The sequence below is a fragment of the Ovis aries genome, chromosome 23 (assembly GCF_016772045.2).
Source record: "Ovis aries strain OAR_USU_Benz2616 breed Rambouillet chromosome 23, ARS-UI_Ramb_v3.0, whole genome shotgun sequence".
Classification (NCBI taxonomy): Eukaryota; Metazoa; Chordata; class Mammalia; order Artiodactyla; family Bovidae; genus Ovis; species Ovis aries.
This window is the reverse complement of record NC_056076.1, coordinates 22,004,781-22,021,061: the sequence shown is the minus strand read 5'-3', so window position 1 is coordinate 22,021,061 and position 16,281 is coordinate 22,004,781. Positions and strand designations below refer to the sequence as shown.

Here is a 16,281-nt window from a genome sequence, read left to right as displayed (position 1 = left end):
ACTAATGTTATGAGTGCCAATGTGTTATCCAGCTTCAACCATCATCAACAACCATCTAGTTTCATCTCTTTCCTCACAGCTTGGTCTTTACATGAGAATATTTTAAAGCAAATCCCAGCCACCATGTAATTTCACCTATAAATACTTGAGTGTGCCTTTCCACTAAACAAGGATATTATTTTTAGGGAAATTATTCCTTTGGAATTATTATTATAACAACATAATCTTAAAACAAAATTATAAGAATTTGATGGAGAAGGAAATGGCAACCCACTCCAGTATTCTTGCCTGGAAAATCCCATGGACAGAGGAGCCTGGTGGGCTACACTCCATGGGGTCACAAGAGTCAGACACGACTGAAAGAACTTAGCACACTCATAAGAATTTGAAGTGGACCATTAGGCATGAGGCTACAAAGTGGAATGAGAGGGGAAAGACTAGAAGTGAAATGTTTAGCTCTGTATTAGTTTCCTGTTGCTGCTGTAACAAATAACTACAAATTTAGTGTCTTTAAACAACACATTTATTACCTTACTTTGCAGTTCTGAGGGTTGAAATCCAAAAACCAGTGTTTGTGGGTCACAATTAAAGTGTCCATAGGCCTTCCTTCCTTTCTGGAGCCCTAGGGGAGAATCTGTCCTTGACTTGCCCAGTTTCTGGAGGCCACCCACGTTCCTTGTCTCACAGTACCCTTCCTTTATCTCCAGAGTCACAAATGTTGCATGGCTCTGACCATTTTTATTTTGTGGCTACATCTCCCTCTCTGTCCCTTCTGCTTCTCTCTTCCACAGTTAAGGACCTGTAGATTACTGGGCCCATCAGGATAATCCAAGGTGATCTCCTTATTTTAAGGTCAGCTGACTGTCAACCTTAGTTTCATCTGCAAACCTGATTCTGCTTTGCCACGTAACCTAACATCATCCAAGATTCCAGGAATAAATTGGGATACAAACATTTTTAGGGGCCATTATTCGGCTTACCACAAGCCCCCTCCTCCATCAGGTGTGCAGATGGGGACTGCAGCCGGGAGAAGCAAATAATAGCAATATCTGGAAGGAATTCAAGTTCTATAGAGTTGGCCAAAAAGCTTGTTTCAATTTTTCCCTAAGACCTTATGGAAAAACCTGAATGAACTTTTGGGCCAACCCAATACTGGTGCAGTGGTGAAGAATCCTCCTGCCAATGCAGGAGACTTGGATTTGATCCCTGGGTCAGGAAGATCCCCTGGAGTAGGAAACGGAACCCACTCCAATATTCTTGCCTGGATAATTCCGTGGACAGAGGAGCCTGGCAGGCTAACAGTCTAGGGGGTCAAAAGGGTTGGGCATGACTGAACAACTGAACATGAACACGTATAAACAATACATAAGAAGCTTCAGGGAAAAGTCTTCCAGTGTCCCTAATCATAAGGAAAGACATATGAAAGATGCAAGGAAAACTGAGAAGTTCCTTCCCGTGATTTGCCAGCCGTGGCTGTGTGTTTGGAGTAGAAGGGTGGTTGTGAAATCCTCCCCTTTTCTCTCTTAACAGGGATTTAGTTGTGATAGGAAAAGTCATCATGGAACTTTTAAAAATTATAGGACTGTAAACCCATGATAAAGATGAGTCTTTGGCCAACAGATGAGGTGGCTGGCACGTACTGCTCATATGCCTTTGTCAGGAAGGCCCAGGGGCCAGGAGGGAAAACAGCATCAGGATGAGGGGAGGGACCCCAGCATCCCCCACTGAGAATCAACTACAAAGAGGCCAGTTGACTTGGATGTGAATCACACTGGTCTGAACAAGAGCACAAACTCAAGAAAAAAATATTGTTGAATGAAGTATTGATGACTTCATTTTATCTCTCCTTTTGAAACATTAAGAAATACGTTTGTTTGAAACAGGCTTTCAAGATTATTTAGGAGTTGAATGGAAGAGGGAAAATTTTAAAAAATGAAAAATAAAAAGAAGAGCAAAATCTTGTTTCGTTTGGCTCACACCTGTCTCTTACACATCATTTCCAGGCCTGAACTGCATTTTTGTAAACCAGGGTTTACCTGTAAACTTTCCTTTCTTTAGGATAGCTGATTGCCAGAATTTGCTGACACGTGTATGCTCACGTGATCCACACCTGCTGCTTGCTGTTCATTTGTAAAACCTCCTGAGGTTTTACAGGAGGCTAACCTGGAAACCATTTCCAAATACTATCACTTTAGTGTTCCTCACTCATATTTTCTGTTTTCTAAAATTGTATTATTAATAACGTGCAGCTCTCATGTGTATTTTTATCAAACTGGCAGTGCTTTGTCTGTGTTTCTCTCTGTGTGTACACACTGCACACTTCTACCTGTGCATGGACATAAAGGAACCAACCAGTCACAAAGGAAACACCAAATACTGTTCTGCCTCCACCCCAAAGTGAGGTTTAAGGCTTGTTGAATTATATTATTGTGGATTTGAGTAAGACGTTTGCGGCTGCTGCTGCTGCTGCTGTTGCTGCTGCTGTGTCGCTTCAGTCATGTCTGACTGTGCGACCCCATAGACGGCAGCCCACCAGGCCCCTCCGTCCATGATATGTTCCAGGCAAAAGTACTGGAGTGGGTTGCCATTGCCTTCTCCAGTGCATGAAAGTGAAAAGTGAAAGTGAAGTCACTCAGTCGTGTCCGACTCTTAGCGACGCCATGGACTGCAGCCCACCAGGCTCCTCCATCCATAGGATTTTCCAGGCAAGAGTACTGGAGTGGGGTGCCATTGCCTTCTCCAAGACATTTGAGTGCAGGGCAAATCAGAGCAAGCAAAGCACTGAGGCAGACTCATAACTGGTTTATCTTAATTTTACTGTAAAACAAAGCTGTGGCTACAGCCACAGTTGTGGGTCGTGCTCTCCAAATTTATTTATTCAGCTTTAAAAGAAAGGCTCGTCCTGCCTTGGCCATGTGCAGGCCATATTCAGTGAGCCACCCACCTTCCTTGTGACCAGTTCAGAAGACAGACACAAGGAGCCCAGACACTTGCAGGCTCCTCTCTCAGGGACATGGGAGGAGGGGGGTCCCTCTTGGAGGCTGTGTGGGCACCTCCACCCTGCCCTCCACACTTCCCTCAGGACCCATCTTGCCAGGGTTCCCGCCCAACTCTGCCAAGAATATCTATGAGGCAGAGACTTGAGAGAGTCAATTCCTAGGCAGATTGATAAGAAGTCCAGGGGTCCCCAAGGAGAGAAGGGTCTGGAATTCTCAAGGAGGAAGAAAGGACAAACATTTTTTGTCCCTCTACATTCCTTAGGATTATATAACGATAATGTATCCTGCTTGAGGACAATCTCTGGAAAAACCTTCTGGCTAATCCTGTTATTTTAAGGTGTCAATTATGGGAGTAGGTCTAGTGAGGTCTTTACAAACTCCAGACATTCTTTGGATTCACTGTAATAACTAATTAGAGAGTCTATAACTCCATGGCTAACACTAGCAAGGGGGTACTCTTTCTGCCCCCTTCTGATGCCTATGTCAGAAGCTTTCTCTATCTCCTTTATACTTTAATAAAAACTTTTATTACACAAAAGCTCTGAGTGATCAAGCCTCGTCTCTGGCTCCAGATTGAATTCGTCTCGTCCGGAGGCCAAGAATCCCAGCGTCTTTGCGTGGTTCAGCAAAGACCTTTCAGACTGATGGAAAGAAAGTGGGTGGGAAGCAGCTCAACTGAGCGTTCACTGCAGGAGTTTCACTGTTGGTTGTGCTGTTTGACTTGAGGACGGGCCTGTCCTCTAGCTTCAAGCATTGCTCCCAGTTTGTGCTTCCTCATGAAACTGAGGCTCCAGGGATAAGGGGAGCCCCTCTGGCAGCCAGGAGGAGCCAAAAGCAGCCCTGGGCCCCGCCTCTGCTGTCATTCATCACAAAAGCTTTCCTTCTTGTCTCCTATTTTTCCCAAGGGGCAAGATTAGCAAATTCTGAAAGGTCTCTCTCTTTGCTTCAAAAGGAAAAATAGAACAAGAGCAGAAGAAAGGGAAGGCATGGGTTCATCTTTTGTTTGGGGAAAACAGGCCTGTAACAACAGCAAACATCATTTGCGGCGGGTGTCCTCAGCCTTGCGGAAGGCCATCCAGGCCACATGGGAATCCAGGGAATTCGAAATGGCAGTGTTTGTGGTGGCTTGCAGATTTCCACTGGCGAGTTCTTTAAAGCCAAAGAATTATAATTAAAATAGAAATGGATCCAATTATATCTGCCTGCTGTCTGGAAGGATGGAGCTGGTAATGAGAATCACATGTCTAAACTCCAACTCCTTCTATTTCCAAGCAAGCTGTCCCATGAGAGAAATTCCTTCTTTTCAGCAAAGCTCAGTACACCGCGTTTCTCCCTCCTCTTCAGCTACTGTGGTTTTGCACTGATTTTTTTAATAAGTCCAGGCAGTGGAGTTCCAGTCATAGAAAATGCTTCATTTCTCTCTCCTTTCTTCTCTTTATGAGACACATCAGGGTGATATGATATCAGTCTTTTTGTTTCAAAGACAGAGGTCAGGAGAGTAGAATGCTGAGTCTCAACCACTCAAGATGCCCCCTCCCAGGAATAACAGACTAGGGTAGCTCAGACCATTTCCACTTGGGATGTTGTTAGACTGTGAGAAAGTGACTGGGTTATGCAGGTGAGGTGAGGAGCTTACTTAGTGCCCAGAGGAGACCCGTTGTGGGGAGAATTTTACCCATTGGGTGAGTGAAGCTCAGATAACATGGTGTTCATGGATGTGCCTTGAAAATGGCAGTCTATACTGGGGCAGAAGGCCATGGTTGCCAGGAATAAATAGATTATGTAAGAGTGTCATTCTTGTCACTGTTACTACAAAGACTCATGACAGATTCAGTTTGTGTAGGTCAGATCCATTCAGGAACAGGACATCCAAATGCTATTCTCCTTTCAGGAAGCCCTAGAAGCAAGAACAGGGGCAGAGTCAGCCCCTTGGTGCCCACCTATTAGACACAGCCACATACAAGTCTTTGGGTAGACATATGTTTTCATGTGCTTATTAATTATTTGAATATCTTCTTTGGTGAAATACCTGTTAAAATCTTTTGCTCATTTTTAATTTTTTGACTTATTGAATTGTTAGAGCTCCTTTATATTATTCTAGATAAAATTTTTTATCATAGATTGCAATTATTTTTTCATAGACTGTGGTTTGTCTTTTTATTTTCTTAATTGTATTTTTTGAAGAGCAACAGTGTTCAATTTTGATGAAGTCTAATGGGCTTCCCTAGTGGCTCAGACATTAAAGAATATGCCTGCAATCTAGGAGACCTGGCACTTTTGTTGAAAACTGATTGACTGTAAACAGAAGGGCTTCCCTGGTGGCTTAGATGGTAAAGAATCAGCCTGCAACGAGGAAGACCTGGATTCGATCCCTGGGTCATGAAGATCCCCTGGAGGAGGGCATGGCAACCCACTCCAGTATTCTTGCCTGGAGAATCCCCGTGGACAGAGGAGCCTGGCGGGCTGCAGTTGATGGGGTCACAAAGAGTCAGACACGACTGAGCGACTCAATGCAGCACACATAAATATAAGGGTTTATTGCTGAAGTCTCACTTCTATTCCAGTTATCTGTATGTTGATCTCTACGCCAATATCACATTTTGTTGATTACTGTGGCTCTGTAGTAAGTTTTGAAATCGGGTAGTGTGAGTCCTTCAAGTTTGTCCTCCTCTTAAAAAATTGTTTTTACTATTTTAGGTCCTTCACATTCTCATAAACATTTTAGGATTGGCTTGTCAATTGCTACAAGGAATTCTGTTGAGATTTAGATAATGATCCTTTGGCCAGTCTGGGGAGAACTGCCATCTTAATAATATTGCTTCTTTCAGACCATGAAGATGGAATATATCTCTATTTATATCTTTAAGTTCTCCTGTATTCTCTTTAAATTCTGTTTTTAGTGTAGAAGTCTTGCACTTCTTGAGTTAAATTTGTTGTTAAATATTTTATTCTTTAGGATGCTGTCTTGAATGGGATTTTCTTGACTTTCTGGACTGTTCATTGTAAGTTTATAGGAAAGATTAATATATTGTATATCAATCTTTTATCCTGAGATTTTCTACATTCTGAGTGATACTGTTTGTGGATAAAAACAGCTTTACTTTTTCTTTTCCAATGTGCATATGATACATTGGGTTGATCTTATTTCATTGTACTGGCTAAAACCTTCATTATTATGCTGAGAACAGATAGCCCTTTCCTCTCAGCCTATTTTACTTTGACTTGAAAGCCTGTATCTTATAGACAACATATGGTTGGTTTTTGCTTTTTATTCAGTCTAACTATCTCTGATGTTTGACTGGAATATTTATTATTACTGTAATTACTAATATGGTTGAATTTGTATGTGTGTTATTTTCCTATTTGTTTTCTATATGCCTTGTGTCTTTTTTATTCCTTCTTACTCCCTTCTTTTGTATTCAACAAAGAATTTTGTATAGTGTTTTAATTCCTTGGTTGATTTTTTTTTGAAGTATACTTTTCAGTTATTGTCTTAGTATTTGTTGTAGGAACCACAATGTGCGTTTTAACATAGCACAACCTACCTCAGGTTAATATTAACTCAACCTAGTAAAATACAGCAACTTTTTAAAATGTAGTTTCTATCCCTCCCTCACTTTTCTGCTGTTAGGGTTACATATATATTGCTACAACCTTATACATTATAAACTGCAAAATACACTTGCTTTATATAATCTTATTTCATTTAAAGAAATAATAGAAGAAAAAAGACAATGTATATTCATTAAGTCTTTTATAATTACCCACATTTTTACCATTTCTAGTCTTCATTTCTTCTTGTGGATTCAAGCTACCAGTTGAAGTACTTTTCTTCCCTCCTCCTGCTGCTGCTGCTGCTAAGTCGCTTCAGTCATGTCCAACTCTGTGCGACCCCATAGACGGCAGCCCACCAGGCGCCCCCGTCCCTAGGATTCTCAAGGTGAGAATACTGGAGTGGGGTGCCATTTCCTTCTCCAATGCATGAAAGTGAAGAGTGAAAGTGAAGTCGCTCAGTCGTGTCCGACTCTTCGTGACCCCATGGACTGCAGCCCACCAGGCTCCTGCGTCCACAGTATTTTCCAGGCAAGAGTACTCTCCTAAGGGACTTCTTTTAGTATTTTTTGTAAATTAAGTCTGTTAGCATCACGGTGTCTCAGTCTTTGTGTTTCTGAGAATACCTTCATTTCACTTTCACTTTTGAGTGTAGTTTTGCTGAATATGGAATTCTTAGCTGACAGTTGCTTTCTTCAGCACTGCTGCTTTCTGGCCTCCAGTTTTTCTGATGAGATTTAGCCACTATTTGTATTGCTGTTCCCCAATATATGATTAGTTTTTCTCTTGCTACTTTCAAGGTTTCCTCTTAGTTTTTTGGTTAGAAGAGTTTGATATGATTAAGTGAAGACCTCTTTGTGTTTTCCCTCTTTGGGATTCAGTGGTATGTTAGGATGTATGAGTTTGAGACGTTTTCAGCCATTATGTCTTCAATTTTTTTTCTGCTCCTATTTCTTTTTCCTCTCTTTCTGGGACTCCCATTTTGCAGTTGATATGCTTGATGTTGCTTCATAGGTCTCTGAGATTGATTGTTTTTCTTCAATCTTTTTTCTCTGTGTTTCAGATTGGATAACATTCTGTTGATTCATCTTCACATTCACTGCTTTCTTCTTCTGATGTTTCAAATTTACTGCTGATCCCATATAATAAAATTTTCATTTTGTTATTCTATTTTTCAACTCTAGAATTTCCATTTGGCCTTTTTTAAATTTTTATTTTTTTTATTGATGTTCCTACTTGTTGAGTCATTTTAATAATGTTTTCCTGAAATTCTTTAAATATGGTTTCCTGTAGTTTTTAAAAATACTTAAAATACCTTTGAAGTCTTTGTTAAATCCAACATCTGGGCCACTCAAAGAAAATTTCCATTGACTGTTTTCCCCTCAAAGGATGGGTCACACTTTCTTGTTATTTTGCATGACTTGTAAATTCTTTCTTGAATGTCGGATATTATAGATAAAAAAGAAATCTAGATTAGGTTTTCTTTTCATCTTCTGAGATTCCTAGTTGTACTGCTTTTTGTCTGTACCATGCAACTTGATCAGCAGAATCTGTCACCCCACAGTATGCATCAGTTGACAATTCAGTTCAGTTTTCCAATTCTTCTTTGTATTTTTTCCTTTGGGGGCCTGGGTTCTTTGGGGTCACCTCTGTGTTTGTATAGCTTAATGGCCACCCAATGATTGGTCAGCAGTTGTGCTTAAACACCCCCTCTCTGCTGGTAGATCTGTGTTTGAATTGGGGGATGTATTCAAATTTGTCGATTTTCCACCCTACCCTTGCTATTACTTTAACTCCAGGCCCTCTTGGGGCTCCACTGCGCGTGCACACAGGCTGCCAGACAGCCAGAGTTATGTCAAATGCTTACCAAGATCTCAGTAGCTATCTCATTTCCAGGATTTCCCTATTCAATTTCTGGCCAGTCTTATAAACTCTTCTTAACCAAGACCGCAGCTTTTTCAGGCTAGGAGATCTGCAGACTTTCCCCATTTGCTGTAGACTGTGGGTTTCTACTCTACTCCAGATCAAGCGAAGGCCAGTCCTATCCTGGAAGAACAGGCTGATTGGGTTGGGATGTCGGATGGACTCAGTCCCAGGCAAGAAGGCCATGTAGCGCCACAGTTTTTACCTGTGTGTCCATAGTTTTCATGGCTACGTGCATGTGTGCTTGGACTTTCCCAGGTGGTGCTGCTGCTGCTAAGTCGCTTCAGTCGTGTCCAACTCTGTGTGACCCCATAGACGGCAGCCCACCAGGCTCCCTCGTCCCTGGGATTCTCCAGGCAAGAACACTGGAGTGGATTGCCGTTTCCTTCTCTAATGCATGAAAGTGAAAATTGAAAGTGAGGTCATTCAGTTGTGTCCGACTCTTAGTGACCCCAAGGACTGCAGCCTATCAGGCTCCTCCACCCATGGGATTTTCCAGGCAAGAGGACTGGAGTGGGTTGCCACTGCCTTCTTCCCAGGTGGTGCTAGTGGTAAAAACTCACATGCCAATGCAGGAGACTTAAGAGACACGGATTTGGTCCCTGGATCTGGAAGATTCCCTAGAGGAAGGCTTGGCAACCCACTCCAGTATTCTTGCATGGAGAATCCCATGGATAGAGGGCTATGGTCCATAGGGTAGTAAAGAGTCAGACACGACTGAAGTGACATAGCATGCATGTTTGCCTGTGGTTAAATTTTCAGAGCCCTGAAATGATTGGGTTTTTTACAGTTGTGCCCAGTTTTATGGTTTATTTTAGTGGGGCATATTTGTTGATCTCTTTATTCCTTTGTAGCTGAAAGTCTAACCACATACAATTATTTTTAAAGAAATGCATTTTATTATTTTTAAGCATGATATATTATCAATTGGGCTCTGAATCAGTGCTAGTAAGTAAACTCAAATTTAGAAAAACTGATCTTTTGGCCAAGATCAAGTGGAGGAAAATCATAGTTCACAATAATGTGACTTTGACATTTTATTATGATGATCAGAAACAGAAAAGCTTTGCAAAAGACATTTTGAAAGAATTCCTAAGTTTTCAAGTCTTGGATTTGGAAAGTCTCTCTGAATAATATGTCTCACTTTTTATAGCAGGAAATTATTTCAAATTTTTAATTTAGCAACAAGCATATGAATGAACTGGAGTCTAAACCGAAGAAGTCCAAATGTATTCCTGACTTGGTTGCTATTGAGGCATAATATAAATATTTTCCAGGTGTCCTGTGAGGGCAGGCACAATTTATATACTTGCCATCCTCTTTTAAATGGATTCTATGGCCTCAGGAGAATGTGGAGGTCAGCCTATGGACCAAGATTGTGGCCATTTCAGGTGTTCAGCCAGACAACCTCCTCCTTCCCAGCTCTCCTCCTTTTCAGCCCATTTCTCTTGCCCTGCTCTGGGTGGGGACATGGGAAGAGGGCCTGGGGGACATCCAGCCTTGGTCTCAGAAGCCACACTGTCCCCAGGGCAGACTGACACATTCCAGGACCCTGGAAGCAGGGCAAAGAGTCATCCCTCAGGAGGATGGGGGGACTTCTGGAAGCAAAGGCTTTCCTACTGGAAGCACTACAAGCTTGTCCCCAGTGAAGTTTGAAGCCATTGACTCTCCCCTCCTTCCCTGGTTTTCCTTCAAGCTCCTGTTTTCATCACCGACCAACTCATCTTTCCTTAAGTCTCAGTCTCTCCTAAAGAGAAGGTCCAAGGTTCACCTTCTTCTCCCTGGGCTCGGACCATTGGATGATCGGCACCCTCACATCAAGGATCCCCTATTCTTTTTTCTTTTAACTCTTTTTTTTAAAGTTATTTATTTATTTATTTTTGACTGTGCTGGGTCTTCATGGCTGCACGAGCTTTTATCCAGTTGTGGCAAGCGGAGCTACTCGGGCTTCTCATTGCGGTGGCTTCTCTTCTTGCGAAGCACAGCTCTAGGGTGCTTGGGCTCCAGTAGTTGCAAGAAGCAGACTCAGTAGTTGTGGCGCACAGGCTTAGTTGCTCCACAGCATGTGGAATCTTCCCGGACCAGGGATCAAACCTGTGTCCTCTGCATGGGCAGGCGGATCCTCAACCCTGGACCACCAGGGAAGTCCAATGAGTCCCTATTGTTGATCTTTTCCCTCTACTTCGATTCCAGATGACCCTTGGTCTGTGCCCTTCATCCTGCCATGCCCAGTCCCAGACACCCTCTGTTTCCCACATCACTGCCCTGGTCAGGAATGAATAGTTCCCTACTACCTACCCAAGGGGCTTCCCTGGTGGCTCAGCTGGCAAAGAACCTGCCTGCAATGCAGGAGACCCAGGTTTAATCCCTGGGTCAGGAAGATCCCCTGAAGGAGGGCATGGCAACCCAGTCCAGTATTCTTGCCTGGAGAATCCCATGGACAGAGGAGCCTGATGGGCTACAGTCCACAGTGTCACAAAGAGTCAGACAGACTGAAGCAACTTAGCATACCTGCGTGCACTGCCTACCAAGCTAGTTCAGATTCTGGGTCTTCCAGGACCTGATCTGGCCTTAACTATTGCACTGGCTGCCCAGTGTGGACAGTGTGATGGCCGTGGGGTAAGGAACAGGGAGAGGACCAGTCACTGAGGCCTGCATGACAGTAACTGCACCACTAACAAAAGCGTCCCAACCTTAGGAGCATAAAAGTTCTTTTTACTCGAAAGCATGCAGCAGAAGCACCGAGAGTAAAGCATGTTTTTAACAGTATTGGTGGGAGTGATTCAGAGTCAGCAGCTCCGGGTGTGGATGTGAGCTGACAGCATCTCTGGTGCAAAATCTACGACTCAGTCCCGTGCCGCCCAGTCCCTTCCAAGCTCTCTTCTTTTCCTGGCAGAGCAGTGCATTGTGGGTTGAATGTGTGCCCCTAAAGGATATGCTGAAGTCCCAACTCCAGGTGCCCCAGAATCGGACCTATTTTAAAGTAGGGTCATCGTGGATATAGTTAGGTGAGGTCATTAAGTTGGGCCCTATCCCATATGGAGCTTCCTCGGTGGTTCAGTGGTAAAGAATCTGCCTGCAAATGCAGGAGTTGCAGGAGATGTCAACCCCTGGCTTGGGAAGATCCCATGGAGGACGGCATGGCAAACCACTCCAGTAATCTTGCCTGGAGAATCCCATGGACAGAAGAGCCTGGAGGGCTACAGCCCATGGGGTCTCAAAGAGTCGGACACGACTGAAGTGACTTAGCACACACACGCATGTCCCATATGACTGGAAGACGATGTGAAGATAGACACACGGGAAGAACATCATGGGACAACACAGGACAGACAGACTCAACGGGAAGACAGCTGCGTGAAGACAGAGGCAGAGTGCTGCTACCGGGGGTCAAGGAACGCGGGGGGCCATGAGAATCTGGACGAGCAAGCGGGGATCGACCCTGGAGACTTCAGAGAGAAACCGCCCCCTGCTGACAACTTGATTCCAGGCTTCTAACCTCTAGAACTGTGAGAGAGGAAAGCTCTGTTGTTTTAAGCCCCTCAGTGTGTGGCACTCGGTCACAGCAGCCCCAGGAAACTGATAAACGCAGTTTGGATCCTTAGTCACGTTGGCCTCTCTGTCCTCACAGTTCCCACGCCTGCTTCCAGCCTGGCACACCAGCCTGGCACACCAGCCTGGGTGCGACACGGTCGTGCCATGTGTGGGTCAGTGGCTTTGGAAGCAGGCTCATTTTATAGACTTGGATTTTTAAGAGACAGCCTTTTTATTTTTTTCCCACAGTTTCTCACACTTCCCAGCATCTGGTGTGTTACAGAGGAAAGTATCTGTCATGCTCACGGTGAGATTACAGCTGTTTCTCGGACACTACTGAAGAACTGGGCAGGCCAAGTTGACACCCTGCGTACGAGAAATGGCAAGAGTGTGTGGCTGGTGTCCTGGATACAGAGTGCTGTTCCAGGGAGACGCCAGGCGGGGACCGGGCGGAATAGCGTCAGGCTGGCGTCCTTGTCTTTGGATCTGGTCCCACCTCCCTGGTGCAGGGCCTTCGAAAGGCTGCTTCCTCTGCTGGGGACTCTGCCTAGCTGCCAATCCCACCGTGTGTCTCAACCCAAGTGGCACCTTCTTACCTGACATTTGCTGCTGTCGGTTGTTAAGTCATGTCTGATTCTTCTAGACCCCATGGACTGCAGTTCTAGACCCCGTGGACTGCAGCACACCAGGCTTTCCTGTCCTTCACTGTCTCCTGGAGTTTGCTCAGATTCATGTCCATCGAGTCAGGATGCTACCTCTCCCATTCTTTGCTTGCTCCCTAACTTTCATTATGATTTGTCACTATTTTATTTATTCATCTGCTCACTTGTTTTTTGCCACGGTGAGTACCCCCCAACTCTACCTCTGATACTGAGCACTGGTCACCACACATATCAGGCCCTCAAAACCTCCTGTTAAATGAATGCATTCCTACCTGGAAGGCTCAGGGACATACAATGCAGACACTGGACCATCCAGCGGAGTTTTGTTTTGACTGTTCTAAACTGCTAGGCTCCCAGACCTGCCTCCCATAGCCCCGGAGGCTAATGATTAAGTTACAGCCTGATGTTCCCTGTCCTTAGGCGGCCCCTCATTTTCATCCACATGATCCTCATCCTCCACTGTCGACATGCTTCCTGCGGGTTCCCAGTGCAGACTTGGGGTTTTCTAAGAAGAAACGTAAGAAGCTCCTACCAAAGGTCTGCGTGTACACATGACCAGGAGAGGCACAGACAGGGCCGCCAGAGCAGGGGAGACGCCAGATTCATCCAGGGAGTCAGCAGCAGCCTCCTCACTGCCTCCCTGCTTCTTCCCTGCCCCCCCCCCCCCCCCCTCCGCCCCCGCCCAGTCTAGTCTCCACGCAGCAGCCAGGGGGTGGATTACAGGGGAAGTCAGCCCACGTCATTCTGCTGCTTAGAACCATCCGAACCTCCCCTGACTGCCAGGAATGAAAGCCCGGGACCTCACCATATCCAGCATACCCTAGCTCCCTCTCTGACTCATCTCTGTGCCCTGTCCCCTGGGGCCTGCTCTCTGCCCCCACATGCCACATGCTTTTCTGCGTAGGGCCTCTGCCAGAGAGTATCCACCAAATAAATGCATCTCTCAAGTCTTTCAAGTCTTGGTTCAAATGTCACCTTTTCAGTGGGCCCACTGGGGCCACTCTATTTTTTCAATTAAACTTTTTATTGTGGGACAATTGTAGACTCACATGTAGTTACAAGAAATCATACAGGAAGATCTGTGTCTTTACCCTGTTTACCTGCCATGGTGCAGTCTTACACACCCACATCTTACACACCTGGGATGCCAGCATCAATAATCAAGGTGCAGACCATCTCTAGCCCCGCCAGGATCTTCCTGTCGTCCCTTTCATAGCCACACACACTCCCCTCTGGCCTCACCCCTTCCAGATCCCTAGAAATCACTCATCTGTGCTCCATTTCTAGAACGTTGTCATTTCAAGAATGTTCTTTATATGCAATCATACAGTATGTAACCTTTTGGGGTTGACTCTGGAGATTCCTCAAGGTGCCTGGGGGTATCAATGGTTAGTCCCTTTTTCTTTCTGAGTAGTATTCCAAAGTGAGGAAGCACCAGTTCATTTGATCATTCAGTCGATGAAAGGCAACTCTGTTATTTCTTGTTTGGGGCTCTTACAAGCAGAGCTGCCATGGAGATTCATGGATAGGTGTTTTGAGGCCACAAGTTTTCATTTCTCTAGGAGAAATGCCTGAGGGTACAATCCCTAGATTGCATATTAATTGCATGTTTAAATTTTAAAGAAACTGGCATTCTATCCTGATCTATAAGCTCCCTTCTCACACCCAAAACACCCAACACCTTTTATCCCTGCTTTGTTTGTATCTTTTGCATAGCACTTCTCTTTCTAATGTAACATTTGCTGTTGTTTATTTGCTCAGTCGTATCTGACTCTTTGCGACCTGGTGGACTGTAGCCCATCAGACTCCTCTGTCCATGGGTTTTCCCAGGTAAGAACACTGGAGTGGGTTGCCATTTCCTTCTCCAGGGGATCTTCCCAACCCAGCAATTGAAACAGTATCTCCTGCATTGCAGGAGGATTTTTTAACAGGTGAGCCACCAGGGCTTCCCAGGTAGTATAATGGGCTTATTTATTTATTAGATGTATTGCATTTGATCTGTCTTACCCATCCCCTCCCCTGTAGTGTCGTTCTGGGCTTGAACAGGCACAAGAAGCACCCGTGTGGGTACAGACCTGAAGTCAGCTCTCTGACTGGCCGTCTCCACTAGGGAAAGCTCACTGACATCTTGAGGGCATACAGAGGCTAGCGAGCCCATGAACCACATAATGTGGCTGTGATGACGAGGCTGACTGGGTGCACGTTCCCCAGCTGAAGCAGTCCACTGGGTTTACAAGCAAATCACAGTGAGCTCAAAAAACAAATTAGCGCTCTCCAGAAGTAAAACTTTCTTGCAGGCAAAGTTTTAACTCAGAAACTCTTGTTGATTTATGACCTGACCAAGCTGACCGGCAGTCCACACAGACCCTGGCTCCCCCAGCCGCGCTTCTCGGCATCACCATCCCAGGGGAAGGAGTCTTTCTGCAAATGAGCAGAAAGGAGTCTAGTTAGAAACATCAGAGAGCCTGAGAGGCAGGAGAAGCAAGACAGAACTGTATTTCAGCCTGAAAAGTGAAAACCAAATAAACAAAGCTGCCTATGATGGCAGCGGGCCAGCTCAGCTGTGTAAGTGAACAGCAAAAACATTCCTCTGCCCTGTGGAAGCCCCTGGAAGAAGTCCAGAACCTTGTGTACTTAGCCGGATCGGGAGGTTGTTTTATTATTATCATCACCATAAATTCATTTCTTTCTTACTACATTGGTTCCTTTCATTTTGAACCTTCACTTGACATCTGTACTGATCAAGTGAATGCTGGAAGAAATGATTAAGTAGTATTGTAAAATAATGCTTTGGCTTGACTCAAAGTGGAAATGTTTATAGTGTTCTCACTAACATCAGATGATGTCAGCCTGACTATTGTGCCTCTTTCTAAAAACACACGGGACTGGAAAAAAAAAAAACAACACCTCACAAACAATCCAAAATGAGTCCAGGCTCTCAAAGACTTTTCCTCCATAAATATCCTTCCATGCGACTAGGTCCATGAGGGGGTTGGCAGTGCAGCTGCTCTTGAGTTTTGGGAACTCGTGTCTCGTCATCCAAAGTGTCACCTGGAGAGGTGACTCTGGTGTCACTTGTCCAAGAGCTGCCTCTGTCCCTTCCCTGCCTGGCTCTGTGGGATCTGACATCTCTGCTTCGATCCTGCAACTCCTAGTCCCCACTTTTCTTCCTGACCCTTTTCCGCCTCCATTTTATCCTTCCTTTTCTTCCTTCTCTTCCCCCCCCGCTGCTGCTGCTGCTGCTGCTGCTAAGTCGCTTCAGTCGTGTCTAACTCTGTGCAACCCCATGGACTGCAGCCCACCAGGGTCCCCCGTCCCTGGGATTCTCCAGGCAAGAACACCGGAGTAGGTTGCCATTTCCTTCTCCAACGCATGAAAGTGAAAAGTGAAAGTGAAGTCATTCAGTCGTGTCCGACTCTTCGCAACCCCATGGACTGCAGCCCACCAGGCTCCTCTGTCCATGGCATTTTGCAGGCAAGAGCACTGGAGTGGGGTGCCATCGCCTTCTCTGCTCTTCCCCCCAGTATAGGCTAAATCAACTAAGTTAACCAACTGACCCAACTCGGCCTCAGCCCCGAAGTGTCTATAATGGAAATACAGCTGCAGATAAT

General features: G+C 45.0%; 1 long non-coding RNA gene across 1 annotated transcript in view; it reads right to left on the bottom strand.

Moving 5' to 3' along the window:
• The window catches only part of LOC132658493 (uncharacterized), a 67,332-nt gene that overhangs the window by 26,631 nt on the left and 24,420 nt on the right, over positions 1 to 16,281 (bottom strand). The window lies entirely within an intron of this gene.